This window comes from Vulpes vulpes, chromosome 2 (genome assembly GCF_048418805.1).
Source record: "Vulpes vulpes isolate BD-2025 chromosome 2, VulVul3, whole genome shotgun sequence".
NCBI lineage: Eukaryota > Metazoa > Chordata > Mammalia > Carnivora > Canidae > Vulpes > Vulpes vulpes.
This window is the reverse complement of record NC_132781.1, coordinates 104451368-104469805: the sequence shown is the minus strand read 5'-3', so window position 1 is coordinate 104469805 and position 18438 is coordinate 104451368. Positions and strand designations below refer to the sequence as shown.

Below are 18438 nucleotides of genomic sequence, written 5' to 3'. Positions count from 1 at the left end.
TCAGTAAAATTAGAAAACAGAGATCCCACATATTGCTAAACATACATATAGGTGTTCTAAAGGACACTTTTAGAATCTGCTCATTTTAGCTCTCTAAATCTTTTCTGAAATAAGGTAATGTAGAAACAAGTTAATATCATACCCTTTTCCAAACCTCTCGGACCATAAATTTGGAAAGAATTATTATGTTGATTCAGGAATGTATAATTTGTGCATACCATAAGTCAAGTCTGGTATTACAAATAAACCATGACAGCACCCCAATTCGCATTCATATCTTACAGCCATTTCATTTCGTTATAACTCACTGACAAATATATTTTATAGATGTTTACCATAAATATACAGTTTATCACTTTTTTATACTCTAAGTTGATTTATTTACCTTGGGATATATGGATAAAATGTCCTAAAATAATCATCTTAAATTTTAATTCTGAATATACACTAAAAAAACAGATTAAGTTAAGAGAGATGTATATTGGCATAAAAAACCTATAGGTTTTGCAGAATCCCAGTCCCCAGTAAATCTCCTTCTACCTGAAATTCAATTTGTAAGTATTGATTTCTTTAATCATAAAAAGACTAACTTTAAGGGTTATCATTTAAAATGCAAGTACTGGGGCCCCTGGATGGCTCAGTTGGCTAAGTATCTGCCTGCCTTCAGCTCAGGTCATGATCCTAGATCAAGCCCCACATCAGGATCCCTGCTCAGCAGACAGCCTGCTTCTCCCTCTCCATCTGCTCCCCCATCCCCCACGACTTGTGCTTTCAGTCTCTCCCTCTCTCTCTCTCTCTCTCTCTCTCTCTCTCTCACACACACACACACACACACTCTTCTTCTTCAAATAAATAAAATCTTTTTAAAATTTGAAAAACAATAAGAAAATAAAACGCTATTATTCATATTCCCCAAATGAATGAGAACATATACTGTTTGTCCTTCTCCAATTGACTTATTTCACTCAGCATAATACCCTCCAGTTCCATCCACGTTGAAGCAAATGGTGGGTATTTGTCATTTCTAATTGCTGAGTAATATTCCATTGTATACATAAACCACATCTTCTTTCCTTTGTGTGAAAAAAAAAACCTTAAATTTTCTTCCAATTAGCATCTTAGTCATTTGTTGCTTACTACTTGAGACAAAGGCTCTGCATGGAGAAGATAATGTGTGATGGGGTGGGTGGAGAAGGGAGAGGGCTATGAAAAATCCTGTTAGAAATCACTCCCCCATCTCCATCCAGCAAAAAGCAGACCCTCCAAAGCTTAGCTCTGAAAGAGATATTTGTTATAGGTTAGGAAGGTCATCAAGCAACTCCTCTCCCTCTGAAGTTTACCTACCTTTTGGGTATCTCTCTTTTCAATGGTGCTGCCAAAATAAAAAAAAAAAAAAAAAAATATATATATATATATATATATATATATATATATATATATATATATTTCCCCTGACTGCTGTTGGCCCAGCTAAGAAAATCTGAAAATCTTTTTTAATTTTTTTTTTAATTTTTATTTATGATAGTCACAGAGAGAGAGAGAAAGGCAGAGACACAGGCAGAGGGAGAAGCAGGCTCCTTGCACCGGGAGCCCGACGTGGGATTCGATCCCGGGTCTCCAGGATCGCGCCCTGGGCCAAAGGCAGGCGCCAAACCGCTGCGCCACCCAGGGAATCCCGAAAATCTGAAAATCTTAAAAGCTGTTATCTACCAAAGGAGAAGCAAAGCAAAAAGCTATCACAGGAGAAGTTAAAAAATAGTTTTACTTATATATAGTCCTCCAATCTTAATAGATTTTCCTCACTCCCATAGGTAAGACTTGTCCCAGTATGCCAAGTAGCCTGAGATATCTATATACTCTACCTCCAAAGCTTTGTCTAAAGTGTGACACTTCCTAGCTGGAGTAAATATTGACCTGTTTCCACATGGTAGGAGATACCCAGAGACTCTGCAAGACATTGTTAATCGAGAGAGAGAGAGAGAGAGAGAGAAAGCGAGAGAGAGAGAGAGATACACATTCAGCAACCTACCCAAGGCTCTCTCAATTTCTGGCTCTTTAACAGAGACACGACACTGTGACTATTCTCTCCTGTTTGGAGTCTTGTCTATCAGCAAGGCATGGTTTTTAGTCATTTGATCATATTCAAAACAGGACACTAAGTGTACCAGGGTCTATCAGGCAAAGTAACAAAGGTAATGCTATCTCACAAAACTCAATGAAAGAGAATATGAAGAGAGAAGCCAAATACAAATATCTTCTAATTAAATCAATGAGAACTGCAACTGTATTTGAAGTTATCAAGATAAAACATAAAACTACAGTAAGTATGAAATTAATATCCTCTTATAAAACTAAGTTCGTCAGTTTGAAGTTTTCTTTAAATGCTATTTATAAGATGAAAAGAAAATTTAATTGCTTATGATGCATAGCTAAGATAGTAAGATTAGTGACTTGAAGACAGAGCAGTAGAAACTACTGAAAATGAGACATAAAAGGAAATAAAAGATTGAGTCAAAAAGTTACAATCATTCAGCTGTAAGATAATCTCAAGTGGTCTAATGTCTGGGATATTATGACCCTAGAAAGACAGGGAAGACAAAAAACTTTTTCAAAAAATTAAGGTGGCAAATTTTCCAAATAAGAACTATAAATCCACAGATCCCAAAAGCTCAACAAAGTGAAAATACAAGAGACATTAAAACACACACACACATACACACACACACACACACACACACACACACTAGCAGTGCCTGGGTGGCTGAATCAGTTAAGCACCCAGATGCATGATTTCAACTCAGGTCATAATCTCAGAGTCAGAATATCGAGCCCCAAATAGGGCTCCCCTCTCAGTGGGGAGTCTGCTTGAGGATTTTTTGCTTTCCCTCTTCCTCTGCCCTCCCACAACTTGTGTGAGCACAGTCTCTAAATCAATCAATCATCAATCTTCCTATCTATCTTAAACTACTAAGACACAGAATGATAAAATTTCTTTAACCAGTGATAAAGAAAAAATCTTAAAAGTAGTTAAGACAAAAGAGGGGTGCCTGGGTGGCTCAGTTAAGCATCTGCCTTCAGCTCAGGTCACAATCCTGGGGTCCTGGGATGGAGGCCCATGTAGGACTCCCTGCTCAGTGAAGAGTCTGTTTGTCCCTCTCCCTCTGCCCCTCCCCTGCCCCACTTGTGCTCACTCTCTTTCTCTCTCTCTCTCTCTCTCAAATAAATAAACAGATAAAATATATATATATATATATTTTTTTTTAAGTAGAGAAAAGAGACATATTATATACATAGAAACAAAATAAGATTACAGCAGACTTGTCAGAAACAACACAAAATAGAAGGCATGGAACAATACCATTAAAATAAGGAACATGATTTAGGGGGATTGTCAATCAATTTAGATTTCCATAGTTAGCAAATCTTTCAAAAAATGAGGGTAAAACAAGGACTTTTTCAGACATACAAAGGCTGAAAGAATTCATACCAGCACACTTGCAGTACAAGGAATGTTAAAGGAGTCCTTCCAGCAGAAGAAAAAGGAACCCAGAGTAAATCCAGATCGATACAAAGTAACAAAGAACACTAGAAATGGCAAATATGTAAATATATACAAAAATCTTCTTCTTTTTCTACATCTAATAAATAATTTTTTTAAAGATTTCATTTATTTACTTGAGAGAGAGTGAGAGGGAACACAGAGGCAGAGGGAGAAGTAGGCACCCCTACTATTTAAAGTAAATATAATAATAATAATATATTGGACAGTTTATAACATATGTAGAATGAACCCCTGACAACTATAGAACAAAGGCCAGAAAGGGGATGATATAAAGCATTTGAAAGCAGATTGTGATGACAATTAAAATGTAAACAGTTGACCTTCAAACAACACAGGGGTTAGTGGTCCTCACCCTTTGTGCAGTCGAAAAGTCACATATAACTTTTGACTCTGCAAAAATGTAATTACCAATAGTCTACTATGGACCAGAAGCCTTACCAATAACATAAATAGCAAATTAACACATATTTTGTACGTTAATTTGTATGTATTCTATGCTGTATTCTTACATTAAGGTAAGCTAGAGAAAAGACAAAGTTATTCAGGAAGTCATAAGGAAGAGAAAATACATTGACAGTACTACACTATTAAAAAAAAAACAACAAAACGTATAAGTGAACCCATGCAATTCATTTCATTTAAGGTAAAAAACTGTAGTGTTCACTTAAAGCAATCAGTAACGGGATCCCTGGGTGGCGCAGCGGTTTGGCGCCTGCCTTTGGCCCAGGGTGCGATCCTGGAGACCCGGGATCGAATCCCACGTCGGGCTCCCGGTGCATGGAGCCTGCTTCTCCCTCTGCCTGTGTCTCTGCCTCTCTCTCTCTCTCTCTCTGTATGACTATCATAAATAAATAATAATAAAAAAATTTAAATAAAAAAAAAGCAATCAGTAACAACAAAGCCATAAAAAGTGATGATGTAATCATAAAATAACAACCAAAAGAAGGCAGGAAAAGGAAAAGGAACAAAGAGTAGGCAAATAGAAAACAAATAACATGATAGTAGATTTAAATCCATCCATATGAATAATCATATTAAATGTAAATAATGTAAACATACCAATTAAAAGGCAGAGAAAGTCATCTTGGATTTTCAATAAGCAGGAACCAATCACATATTATTTACAAAATAAACATTTCATATAAGCAAACAAAAGTAAAAGGTGAGAAAAGATCTACCATAGTAGAACTAATTAAAAGTGGGTTTGTTTTAAAAATATAATTAATAGGGTGTCTGAGTGGCTTAGTCAGCTAAGCATCTGCCTGCAGCTTAGGTCATGATTCTGGGTCCTAGGATTGAGCCCCACATCAGGCTCCCTGCTCTGCAGCGAGCCTGCTTTTCCCTCTGCCTCTGCCTCTCTTGCTCTCTCTGCATCTCTTCTGAATAAATAAAATCTTTTAAAAAAAATAAAAAATAAAAATAAAATTGATAGACTTATTATCACATTGCTCAGGTGAAAAACAGACACAAATGACCAAGATGAGACCAATGACAGATTGCAGGACTCACAGTCCTACAGACATAAAAGTATTACAACAACTTTCTGCCAAAAAAATTTGACAACTTACACACAATGGACATATTTGTTGAAAGGCACTAACTACAAAGCTCTCCCAAGAAGAAACAGAGGTCACAATCAGAGGGAGATGTGTTCAGAGAGATCCAACATTGCTAACTTTGAAGGTGCAGTTAAAATATAGGACAGTTCTGGTTCAAGATGGTGACACAGATAGATCCTAAACTCACCTCGGACACACTGAGTCTGCAGCTACATATGCAACGATTTCCCCTTAAACACACACACACACACACACACACACACACACACACACACACAAAGCAAAACTAAAGGCTGGCTGGGTAACAACTACATGTTAAGCAAATGAGAAGGAAACGTCATAGTAGGTAGGAAAGGCTGAGACACAATCTCTCCATAAACGCCACCCCCAAGGCAGTGGCCCACAACTAGCAGGGAACTCAAAACCCTGAGATTCTCCCTGAGGAGCAAAGGGTTTGAATCCCATGTGCATTTCAACCTTCAAGACATACCCTTGGTAAGATGAGCCCTTAAAATTCTAACTTTGAAAACCAGTGGGCCTTATGTCCAAGACCCACGAGAATGAAGCAATCTGAGAAACTGTTCTTCAAGCGCTTGTGTGCTTGGACTCACCCACCCCAGGACCCAACTCAATGGCAGCTGACTACTCGATACTTAAAGTAGAGGTTCCCTACTTACATAAAAACACCAGGCTAAGGAGGCAGGTATCTAATTTCACACACACATCTAGAAGCCTGCAGGACCATTCTCGGGGATGGAGGCTGATGGATGCCGTTTTCATGCTCCCTCTGCTGTGCTCCATTAAAGCAGTATATCCCATAAAGGAACTTTTAGACATATGATGCCCTGATTTCTGCAGCTGCCACCTTGACTGCCTAGCTCTAGAGGCCAGGGGAGCTTGCAGTCCTGGTTCCATGGGACTGTAATAATAAGTGTCTGCAAAAAGGAGCTCACATCCCTGTCTAGCACCCCAATTTTTGTGACTGTTGTTAGGGTATACCTCTACGAGACCTGGCTCTGATGATGAGAGCGATCTCTCATGGTTCCCACAGGACTGTAACAGAGAAAGAATTCAGAAGCAGTGACCATCCTCAGTGGTCCAGGAACTTGGTCTTTAGTGAAGGAAACCTATTAGCTAATCATCATAACTATGGCCTGAGAGGCAGGCTTCTAACTGAACATGTACCTAAGGGCTGACTGTAATCCTTTCCAGAGTCCTTGACAACAGGTGCTGTGTTCACACTCATACTCTGCTGTCCTCCAGAGCACCAGCATCTTTTGGAGGGGAGCTTTCCATGCCTGGTACCCTGGTCATTATGTCTGGTACCCCAGTATTTGTGGCTGCCACCCAGGTGACACCTCCCAATCACCTGACTCTGGTCACTGGAGGGGCTTGCCTTTCTGAGTCCCATGGGACTATGGCAATCAGTCTGACAGTTCTTGGCAGGCTATCACCCACAGGACACCACACAAACAGTGATCTGAAGCACATCACATAGTCTTTCTGCGAAGGAGGCCTCTTTTTACTTGTCCTGGAGCTATCATCTGAGGGGCAGCCTTCAGATTTGGCACACATTTATGGCCTACAGAGATGCTTTCAAAGAATGCAGGCTGTGGACACATCTTGGTACTCTCTCTGCTTTGCTCTAGCTTGCCTGTGTCACCCAGAAAAGGTTTATTACATTTATCTGGGGCTCTGATTTTTGCTACTGCCATCCATGGAACACCTCCAGATCACCTAATTTTGGAGGCTGGTAGGGTTTAGGCTAACAGTCCCACAGGACCGTATATATATTGGCATACTTTAAAAAGCTGATGCCTGAGGTTCTGGCTTCCAGAGAGAACCTAGGCACTGAGATCCTCCACTTTGGGACACTGACAAGTACTGGCACATATTTAACTACTGGAGGTGATGAAAACTACAACAGTCTGCTTAGGCAAGCACAAAGGTTTGAGATACAACCAAGAGCTGGGGCGGGGTTGAGACACAAGCTTCATATTTTACACAAAGCCACTCCTTTAAGACTGGGTGAGGTGATTGTTCCATCTATTTTACAGAAGTCAACACAGAGGAATGTGTTCCACATGAAAGAACAGAAAGCCTCAGGAAAAAAAAAACAAAACCTTAATGAAATGGAGATAAGTAACTTACCTGGAAAAAAAGTTGAAAGTAATGGTCACAAAGATGCTCACAGAACTGGGGAGATGAATGGATAGACATAGCAAGAACTTCAAAAGAGATAAAATATAAGAAAGCACTAAATAGAAGTCATGGAACTGTAGAATATAATCACTAGACTGAAAAATATCCTAGAGGGGTTCCACAACAGACCAGATGAAGCAGAACAAAGGATCAGTCAACTCAGGGACAAGGCAGTGGAACTCACCCAATCAGAGCAACAAAAAGAGTAAAGAATTTTTTTAAAAAGTGAACATAGCTTAAGCGACCTATGGCACAGCATCAAAAGAGCTACTGTTCATATCATTTGGCTCCCATAAGGAAAAGACAGAAAGGGGCAGAAGTCTTTTAAAAAAATGTTTAAAAACTTCCCTAACCCATGGAATGAAACAGACATACAGATCCAAGATGCCTAGAGATTTCCAGAAAAGAGGAACCCAAAGAAACACATATGAAGACCTATTATAATTAAAGTGTCAAAAGTGAAAGACATGGAAAGAATATTCAAAGCAGCAAGACAAGAACAACTTTCTATGTTGGGAACCCACATAAGACTAAGCAGATTTTTTAGCAGAAACTTCACAGACCAGAAGATGGCATGATACATTCAAAGTGCTGAAAGAGGGATCCCTGGGTGGCGCAGCGGTTTAGCACCTGCCTTTGGCCCAGGGCGCGATCCTGGAGACCCGGGATCGAATCCCACGTCGGGCTCCCGGTGCATGGAGCCTGCTTCTCCCTCTGCCTGTGTCTCTGCCTCTCTCTCTCTCTCTGTGACTATCATAAATAAATAAAAATTTAAAAAAAATGCTTCCTCTTTAAAAAAAAAAAGTGCTGAAAGAAAAATAACATCCAACCAAGAATATTCTACCCAAAGAGTTATTGTTCAGACTTGAAAAAGAGACAGAATTTTACAAAAAAGCAAAAGCTAAAGGAGTTCATCATCATTAAACTAGCCTTAAAAAAATTAAAGGGACTAAACATTGAAAAAAAGAGCATGAATTAGTAACAAGAACAAATAAAGAAGAATAAATCTCACTGGAAAGGTAAATATATAGTAAAGGGAGTAGATCAATCACTTATAAAGCTTGTATAAAAGTTAAAAGACAGAAAAATAACTACAATTACAATAATCAAAGGATCCACAATATAAAAAGATAAAAAGATGTAAAATGAGACATCAGACACATAATATATTGAGGGGGAAAAATAACAATATTGAGCTTTACAATGGTTATTATCAACTTAAAATAGACTTATAGAGAAATTCTTATATGTAAGCCTCATGGTAACCACAAAGCAAAAACAGAATACAGTAAATACACAAAAGAGAAAGAGAAAGGATTATAATCATACCACTAAAGAAAGTCATCAAACCACAAAGGAAGACAGCAAGAGAAAAAAGAAACAGAAACTATTAGGAACCGCCAGAAAATAATGAAAAAAATAGCAATAAGTACATACCTGCAATAAATACTTTAAATGTAAATGGACTAAATTCTCCAATTAAAAGACAGAGTGGCTGAATGGATGAAAGAAAAACAAGAGCTGTCTATATGCTGTCTACAAGAGACTCTCTTTAGACATAAGGAATGACAGATTGAAAGTGAAAAGATGGAAAAAGGTATCCATGCAAATGTAAACCAAAAGAAAAGTGGAATAGGAATAGCTATGCTTATATCAAAGTGGGCTTTAAAACAAAGACTATAGGGATGGCTGGGTGGCTCAGTGGTTGAGCATTGCCTTCGGCTCAGGGCATGATCCCAGGGTCCTGGGATCGAGTCTCACATTAGGGTCCTTGCAGGGAGCCTGCTCCTTCCTCTGCCTGTGTTTCTACCTGTGTCTCTGTGTCTCAAATAAATAAATAAATAAATAAATAAATAAATAAATAAATCTTTTTAAAAATTAATTTAAAAAAACTAAAGACTGTAATAAAAGACAAATACGACTATTACATAATGATAAAAGGGTGAACCCAAAAGAAAAAAACATTTCTAATATTTATGCATCCAACATAGAATCACCTGAATATATAAAGCAAATATTAACATACTTAATGGGAGAAATAAACAGCAATACAATAATGATAGGGGTCTTTAATAATGGATAGACCATCCAGATAGAAAATCAGTAAGGAAACATCAGCCTTAAATGACACATTAGACCAGATAAACAGACCAGATAAACAGAAATTTCATGAACATTCCATCCAAAAGCAGCAGAATATACATTCTTCTCAAGGACATACAGAACATTTTCAAGATATATAACGTTAGGCTGAAAAACAAATCTTAATTTGATTTCTTCTTGACCCATTGGTTGTTCAGTAGCATACTGATTAATATTCCCTATTTGGGTATTTTCCAGTTTTCTTCAAGCAATTAGTATCAAGTTTTATACCATCGTGGTCAGAAAAGATGCTCGATATGATCATTTGTCTTAAATTGTTAAAACATCGATAGCTCGAAACTGGCCAAGGTGGTAGTATTTACACCACAGGCATCGGCAAATGTGACCAATCAGGGCTGCCTCTTTCCTGAGCAAGTTGTTAAATATGAATGAGTGCACAGCTGCTCCTACACTTCCCTCCAACTGGACAACCTGTTGACCTGACTCAAAACCTTTCACTACCCCTCCACCCTAGTTTGAGCTTTTGGAGGCCTGCCAAGAAGGCCAAGGGAGACCTGGCTGCCCCACCTGATTCTTCAATCAAGACTGATCCACAGTGGTCCCAAGCCCGAATGAAACAAAACTATCACATTCAATCCAAATAGTAACTGCTATCTTGGAAATTAAAGGTGATTTTATCTCCACCAAGATTTTGAGCAAATGCTCAAGAAAAAAAAAGTGCATTATACTTTTACTTTGACTTCCTTGGAAAACAGAGTTGTGTTAGTTGTGTTAGTTAATTAGATAGAGTTTGCCTTTCTATCAAGCGTAAGCTAGAACATTAAACTTCTCATCCACTGCCAATTAGAATAAAGGTGCATTATAAAATATGTAGTGACTTTAAAACATTTTCGTTTTAGTGACATGCATCCCCCAATAAATTGTAGCTGGCTCCAATTTAACTTAATATTGAAAGATATCAATCATAAGGTATCTAACTTTTCTAATAAGTTAACTATATAGAAGGGCTTCTGACTTTATAGTCACTGATATTTAAAACTAAGTCAACACATTAAAGCAGACCTACCTATTACAAAGGAAGAAATATTCCTGGCCATTTTATAATCAGAAGACAGTTGATCAAGCTATTTACTTCCCAAGGTTGCTATGCTTAGGGAATCTTTTGTATGTCCACTCTAGAAATGAAGGGTTACCCTCTAAACATTACAAAGGGAAGACTAAAGAATAAAGAATATCAAAACACACATTTTTCTCTACATACTTGCCCTTTCTTACTGAAAAATAAATCACCAACCAGCCTTCTTAGAAAATTAAAATTGTGATCATGACCTGTAAAATGGGAACATGGCTGGAGTGGAAAACCATCTGAGAAGGTAAAATTCACGTATGCCACAAGTGTGTACTAATTGACGGGAGAAATGTGTCCCTGTAAACCTTTCCTGTTAAGTAAAATGCTCTAAATCACACCATAAATCATACTTTCTGCAAATTTACATTTAGGATAGTCCTCACCCCACAACCTTGAAAGACAGCTGTCTCTATGACATTACCCCATTTTTATGGATGACATAACTCAAAATTCTGAGATGATGAATAGCTTGCTCAATATTATATTGTAAGTGGATGAGCTAAGAATTAAACTCATGACTTTTGATTCACAGTCTGGCTCTATTTCCAATGTATCACACTGCATCTCATCTATTTTCATAATGAAACTGAAATTAATCCCATCAGAAACATTTTCTGGTCCCAAGACATACAATAAATCATACTAAATAATGCAGCAAGTTATTTTCAAAAGAATAAATAAGGTCTATTTAAATCGCTATCAATAATACTCAAAATAAAATACAAATTATAAGTAACATTTGAAATGACACTAAGTAAATATATTAAAATTGAAAATACTCTCCTAGAAACTGCTCTTTGGAGACAAAGACCCATACGATATGGCTAGTTTTATCTCATTAAGATAGAAATAAGACTTTTTAAAAAGCCCTATGTAACTTCTGGTTAATTCGTGTAATCATTAAATACTTATTGGGTACTTATTGGGTATTTATTAGACACCTAGAAGTAATCTTGAAGATATTAATCTATTATCCCAATTAAGCTGCTGAGATACTGATTTAGTTTCTTATAACATCACTTCATGGTGAAAGCCAGCCTTTTTGTCTAAGGGAATGTCTAAGGGAAATACCAATATTAAGTCAATAAAAAATTTTTTTTTAAAAAGGTTCTATTTATTTATTTGAGACAATATGCAAGCAGGGGTAGGGACAGAGGGAGAGAGAGAATCTCAAGCAGACTCTGCTGTGCAGGTAGCGTGACGCAGGGCTTGACCTCACAACCCTGAGATCATGACCTGAGCTGAAATCAAGTCAGTCACCTAACCAACTGAGCCACTTAGACACCACTAAATCAGTAGGTTTCTAACTGGTATTGTGTACAGGTTAGTTTTTTGTAGCTAGTTTCTCCCAATCCTTGAAGAACCCAGTTTTACATGAAACCAAATGCTGCAAATCAGTATAATGTTATAAGATTTTCAGTTAATACAGCTAATCATTTTTATGGGGCAAAACTTTTAAAGAAATGGCTGATGAGGGATCCCTGGGTGGAGCAGGGGTTTAGCACCCTGCCTTTGGCCCAGAGCGTGATCCTGGAGACCTGGGATCAAATCCCACGTTGGGCTCCCAGTGCATGGAGCCTGCTTCTCCCTCTGCCTGTGTTTCTGCCTCTCTCTCTCTCTCTGTGACTATCATAAATAAATAAAAAAAAAGAAATGGCTGATGAATGTATGACAACTAACAAAAAGAAGTATACAGAAGGCAGACTGAATTGAGCTATGAATAATAGAAATATATTGTACTGACATTTCATCCACTAAAATTAGAATTTAATTTACATTGTTTTCAACTCTATGTGACAGTAGCTTCTATTTAGAACACTGTGGCTATTGTCAATTGGCACAGGAGAAAGGGATCTTAAGCATTTATTCTCTCTACACTTGTCCCTCAGACAAGTTAAAATATTCTAAAACAGCCTCAGGAATTAATTCCTAAAAATGCCAATGTTCTTCTTGACAGCCCCAGTGAGATCTCCAAACTGCCATGTGTGAAAAAGTCAGATATTGATTTTTTAGAAAAGAACACTTTCTCTGCCCTAGGCAATTAACTTTTGGAGTTTTGATATTAATTACATGTTTAAGACACATGCTAGGAGAGTGCCACAGTGACTGACCTTAGACAGCCAAGAGGGAGTGGGGTGTCTACAGAGGACTGGGGTGTGGTATAGGAAAAGCAACACAGATTGGTGAAGCCCATTCAAAGGCCAGCAACGATGGTACAGTAGGAAAGTTGTTAGCATCCCAAGTCTATAGGTTACTCAAAGATACAGTTGGAGGTACAGAAGCAGGCCACTGGATAGGAGTGATGGCCTCTGATAAAGGATGTATCATCCCTAAATCAAGCCCATAAAGAGCATTTGGGGGAAATAAATACTCCAAATGTCCTCTCTTCCCACTTTCCACTCTCCTATAAATAATTCCCATACACTGACCCTAACCAGAAGCCAATGGTTATGAGAGTCCACCTACTGGAGCCCAAAAGTCAGCCTTGTAGAGCATGCAACAAGAATACAAAAGAATAGCGAGTAGATCTGGAGGTTTAAAAAGGAATTTTATAGAGCAAATGAAAACTCATTCATAATGGTATTTTCAGAATTATTTGGAGGTAAGTGAATTTACATTGCTGGTCTGATTTGATATAATGCCCAAATCAAGCAGTACCTCGTAGCAAAACCAAAACCTTAATTTTCAGTGCCTCCTTCATGAACATTTGCAACATGGGAGTACATCACCAGGACAGAAAGAATGAATAAAAAAAGAAGAAAGCTGCTCTTTAGGACTTTCCTATTTCCTCTCAAAACACAATCACATTTCTGAAGATGAGAAAAAGGATGATCTGCTTTTCAACTTCATTGAAAGAAATCTCCAGACATAGACAGGAATCACCAAAGATGAAAATAACAATTTAGTGATTTTATACTATCACTTCTTAGAAAATCCCCTTTCTAAAGTCCCACATATTGCAAGGGATCTAAGAGAACCAATAAATTCAGCGTCTCCATCTCTTGAAGAGTTAACATCCTATAGTTAGAGTGAGTTACAACAGTGAAGGAGCCAGCATGGATAGGATACCTGGTAAGATTTTTAACCCCTATATGAGTGACTATTAACCTTTCGCCTTTAAATTCTTCTGACTCATTTAAGTAACCACCTCGTATCTATTATATATCTCTACAGCACTTCTCCTTTTATTTTCATATATTTACTCAGAAATACCTATTTGGGAATCCGCTACATGTGAGGTACTATTCTGGGGATCAATAATAATAGTGAACAAAATGAGACTGTTTTTTAAAAAAATCTATGTTCTCAGGAAATGTGTATGTAACAGAGGATGAGAGACAATAAACCAAATGTATGAACTGAATTATGTTCCCCCAAATCCATATGTTGAAACCCTAACACCCAGGACCTTAGAACTGGATTGTATTTAGAGATAAAGCCTATAAATAGAGGATTAAATTAAAATGAGGTCATTATGGTGGCCCTAATCCAATCTGACTGGTGTTCTTACCAGAAAAGGAAACATGTACATACAGAGACGCCAGTAGTGTGGCATGCATAGCAAAAAGACCACACGAGGACACAGCAAGAAGGTGGTTGTCTGCCAGCCAAGGAGAAAGGCCTCAGGAAAAATCAAACCTGATGACACCTCAATCTTGGGCTTTCAGCCACCAGAACTGTGAAAAATTTAAATTTAATTTCTGTTGTAAATTTAAGCCCCCATCTGTGACAATTTGTTATGACAGCCCTAGCAAATTAACACACCAAATAATATGTACATTAATAGCATGTTAAAGTACTATGTACAAGTGCCAGAAAAATACTGCAAAAAAGGAGAAAGAGTGTGTGTGAAATAGGGTTGCAATTTAGGTAGAGTAGTCAGGAAAGACTGCACTGGGAGGTAAGAGTTGGGCAGACTTGAAGAAGTGATAAGGTAAGCCAGGCATATACAGGGTTGTAGAAATGCGAAGAGCATTCTAGGCAAAAGGTATGACAAATGAAAAGGCCAGAAGAAGAGGAATGTTATGTTTGAGGAATAAGACAGACAGGGTGGCTGGAAATCACCCATGAGTCATGCAGGAATACACTCGTGGGTAGCAAGAGGTGAGGTCAGGAAGGTAACAAGAAATCTAATGGTAGAGGCCTTGCTATTAAAGGTATAAAGACCTCAGACTAGCAGCTGGCATAACATGGTTAAAACTATGCAGAATCTCAGACCCTGTCCTAGACCTACAAAATCAGAAAATGTATTAAGATAAAATCCACAAGTGATTCATAGGCACATAGGATTTTAACAGCTTTATTGAGGTATACAGTTGACCCTTGAACAATACAGGTTTGAGCTGTGCAGGTCCACCTACCCATGGACTTTTTTTCTTTTTTCTTTTTCTTTTTAAAAATATTTAATTTATTTATTCATGAGAGACACACACACACACAGAGAGGCAGAGACACAGGCAGAGGGAGAAACAGGCTCCATGCAGGAAGCCTGACGTGGGACTTGATCCTGGGTCTCCAGGATCACACCCTGGGCTGAAGGAGGCGCTAAACCGCTGAGCCACCTGGGCTGCCCAGGACTTTTTTTCAATACAGAACAGTACTGTAAGTGTATTTTCTCTTTCTTATGATTTTCTTAATAACATTTTCTTTTGTCTAGCTTACTGTATTGTAAGAATATGGTATGAAATATATATAACATACAAAATATGTGTTAACCAAACTATTTAGGTTATCAATAATGCTTCTGGTCAATGGTAGTCTATTAGTGACTAAGTCTTGGAGGAGTCAAAAGTTATACATGGATTTTCAACTGCACAGGGAGGGAGATCATTGTTCCTAATCCCATGTTGTTAAAGGGTCAACTGTAATTTATATACCACATAATTCATCCACTTAACGGGTACAAACCAATGGTTTTTAAAGAATATTCACAGATATGTACAACCATCACTACAGTCAACTTGAGAACATTTTTGTCACCTCAAATGAAATTTGGTACACTTTGGTTATCACCCCCTGCAACTCATAAATTTTGATATATTGTGCTTTTGTTTTCATTCATCTTGAAGTATATCCTGATTTTCCTTTATATTACCTCATGGACGCAATGATAGGAGAATTGTCTAATTTCCACATATTTATGAGTTTTTCAAAATTTTCCTGAATATTGACTTCAAATTTCATTACAATGTAGCCAGATAACGTATCTTGTGTTAATTCTATCCTTTTAAGTTTATTTCAGGCCTTGTATTATAGCCTATTATATGATTTATCCTGGAGAATGTTTTGTGTGTATTTGAGAAGAATGTACATTCTGTTGTTGGGTTGTGTATTCAGCAGAAGTCTAGTAGGTCTAGTTGGTACACAGTGTTACTCTAGTCTTCCATTTCTTTGCTGATATTCCGTTTGGTTGTTATATTCACTACTAAAAATAAGATACTGAAGTCTCCAATTATTATTGAATTATTTATTTCTCCCTTGATTTCTGTCAGTTATTGCTTTGTTATTTTAGTGCTCTGTTATTAGGTTTATAAGTATTAAGTCTTTCTGCTGAGTTGATCTTTTTAGGATTATAAAGTCTCCTTTATTTCTACTAACATTTTTTTTTCTTTTAAAAGTCTACTTTTGTCTGATTATCAGTTTAGCCACTCCACATGCCATTTTTATTTTTTTTTAATTTTTTTTCAGATGCCATTTTTAAAACAAAAGGTAAAATAGCAGAGGAAAGTCTAACTAACTACATCAGTAATAACCCATTCACATTTAATGTTATTACTTAGTTAAACTTACATCTGTCATTTCACTCTTTGTTTTTATGTTTCATGTATTCTTTGTTCTTCTACTTCTTCTTTACAGAATTTTTCTGCCTTAAGTGAATATTTTATAGAGTAGCATTTTAGTAAGTTTTAACTTTATCTCTTAGTGATTGCGCTAAGGCTTCCCATACATGTCTTACTTTGTCAGAATTAGTTTCCAATTTATACTACCTTAACTGCACTGATATGGAAAATATTACTTACAGCTTATAGCTCTATTCCCTTTCCCCCACTTTTGTGGAAATTTTGTTATAAATATTATATCTATTCATGTTATATACCCACCTACACATTGTTATAATTATTACTTTACCATCTGTAATCATTTCCTTGGCCCAATTACAGCTTTGTTCCCCCACACACCTCCTTTGTGGTGTTATTGGCAAATATATTACATGTCTGTGTGAGAAATGCTTTTAAGGGCTTTGTGGGCTACTGTAATAATTTTACCTTTACTTCTCAGTGAAATGGAAGACACTGCGATAGAAAAGTGACTTGATCTGACTTACATTTTAAAAAGGTTTCTTCTGTATACTTGTTGAGAATAGCCTCTTAGGAAAAGAGAGAGACCAATTAAGAGAATTGCCACAATTTGAGAGTAGAATAAAGATGGCTTGGACAAGGGTGGAATTGGTACAATTAGCAAGAAGAAATAATCAGCTTCTAAAAATGATCTGGAGATAGCCAGTAGATTTAATATCAGACAATGATATGGATAAAAACAGAGGACTCAAGAATTACTTGGAGCATCTAGGCCTGAGCACTGGAAGAATAGATGTGGCATTAACAGAAACTGGGAAAAGTGCTGGAGTACCAAGCATTTCCCTTTAGGAGAAAGTCCAGGAGATCTTGCAGGATGTGTAAGGTTTGAGATGCCTTATAGACATCCCAGGAAAGTGCTGATGGGACAAAGGAACATTCAAATCTGGGAAGAGGTTCAGGCAGGAAATACAAATTTGGAAATCATCAGTATGTATGTGGTATTTTAATCCAAGAGACTAAATGTGGTCCTTGAAGACTGAGCATGAAGAGAAATGAGGCCTAAGGACTGAGTTCTGGGGCACTCCAGCCTCAAAAGTGAGAGATGAGGAATCTGCAAAGAAGAATGAGAAGACAGTGTACTCTAACTTTCTTAACATACTGTGAGCTGCTAAAAAGAAATAATTTATCATGTTTATTGTGGAAGAGTTCTCAACTACACATACTTTGAAAATATGCATTTCCAGGTTGAAAATAACTGTCACTGTACCTGTCCCAGTGTTGAGCACAAAGAAGCTGCTGTGTGTTTCTGAAATTGAAGTTTAATATATAATTAGAACATAGAAACACCCAAAGGCTCTTTTCCTCCCCGGCTGCTTGAAGCTCAGCCACCATCATGAACCACACAGTAACTATCCAGACCTGGAAGTTCATGACCAACTGACAGAATGGTCATTGATTTCAGCGGAAACAGATGGTCATTGATGTTCTTCACCCCGGGAAGGCAACAGTACCTAAGATAGAAATTCAAGAAAAACTAGCCAAAATGTACAAGACCACACCAAATGCCATATTTGTATTTGTATTCAGAACCCATTTTGGTGGTGGCAAGACAACTAGCTTTGCATGACTTAGGATTCCTTGGATTACACAAAGAAAAGTGAACCCAAACAGACTTGCAAGACATGGCCTATATGAGAAGAAAAAGACTTCAAGAAAACAGCGCAAAGAACACAAAAACAGAATGAAGAAAGTCAGGGGGACTGCCAAAGCCAACATTGGTGCTGGCAAAAAGTGAGCTGGAGATTGGACAACAGAAGGAGCAAAGATTCTGCAGTGGCTTTATCTGTGCTGATTGTGCAGATTTTTCATGAGAGGATTAATAAACTAAGAACGTTAATGTGAAAAAAAAACACCCAAAGGTTTCAGATATTAATTCTGAACTATGCCAATAATTAGTCATTGGCCATGATCTTACCAAAAGAAGGCAGTCTGATCCCAAACTTGCAATTATGGTCCCTGCTGTGCAAGATAATGCCACATTAAGACTATTTACATTTCAGAAGCTTAAGTAAAATAAGTATCCCA

The 18438-nt window shown here is 37.5% G+C and overlaps 1 protein-coding gene and 1 pseudogene across 2 annotated transcripts in view; one reads left to right on the top strand and one right to left on the bottom strand.

Annotated features, from left to right (window-relative positions):
* The window catches only part of ST8SIA6 (ST8 alpha-N-acetyl-neuraminide alpha-2,8-sialyltransferase 6), a 138597-nt gene that overhangs the window by 39863 nt on the left and 80296 nt on the right, over nucleotides 1-18438 (bottom strand). The gene's annotated exons all lie outside the window — the stretch shown is intronic.
* LOC112932954 (small ribosomal subunit protein eS24 pseudogene) lies at nucleotides 17747-18263 on the top strand (annotated as a pseudogene).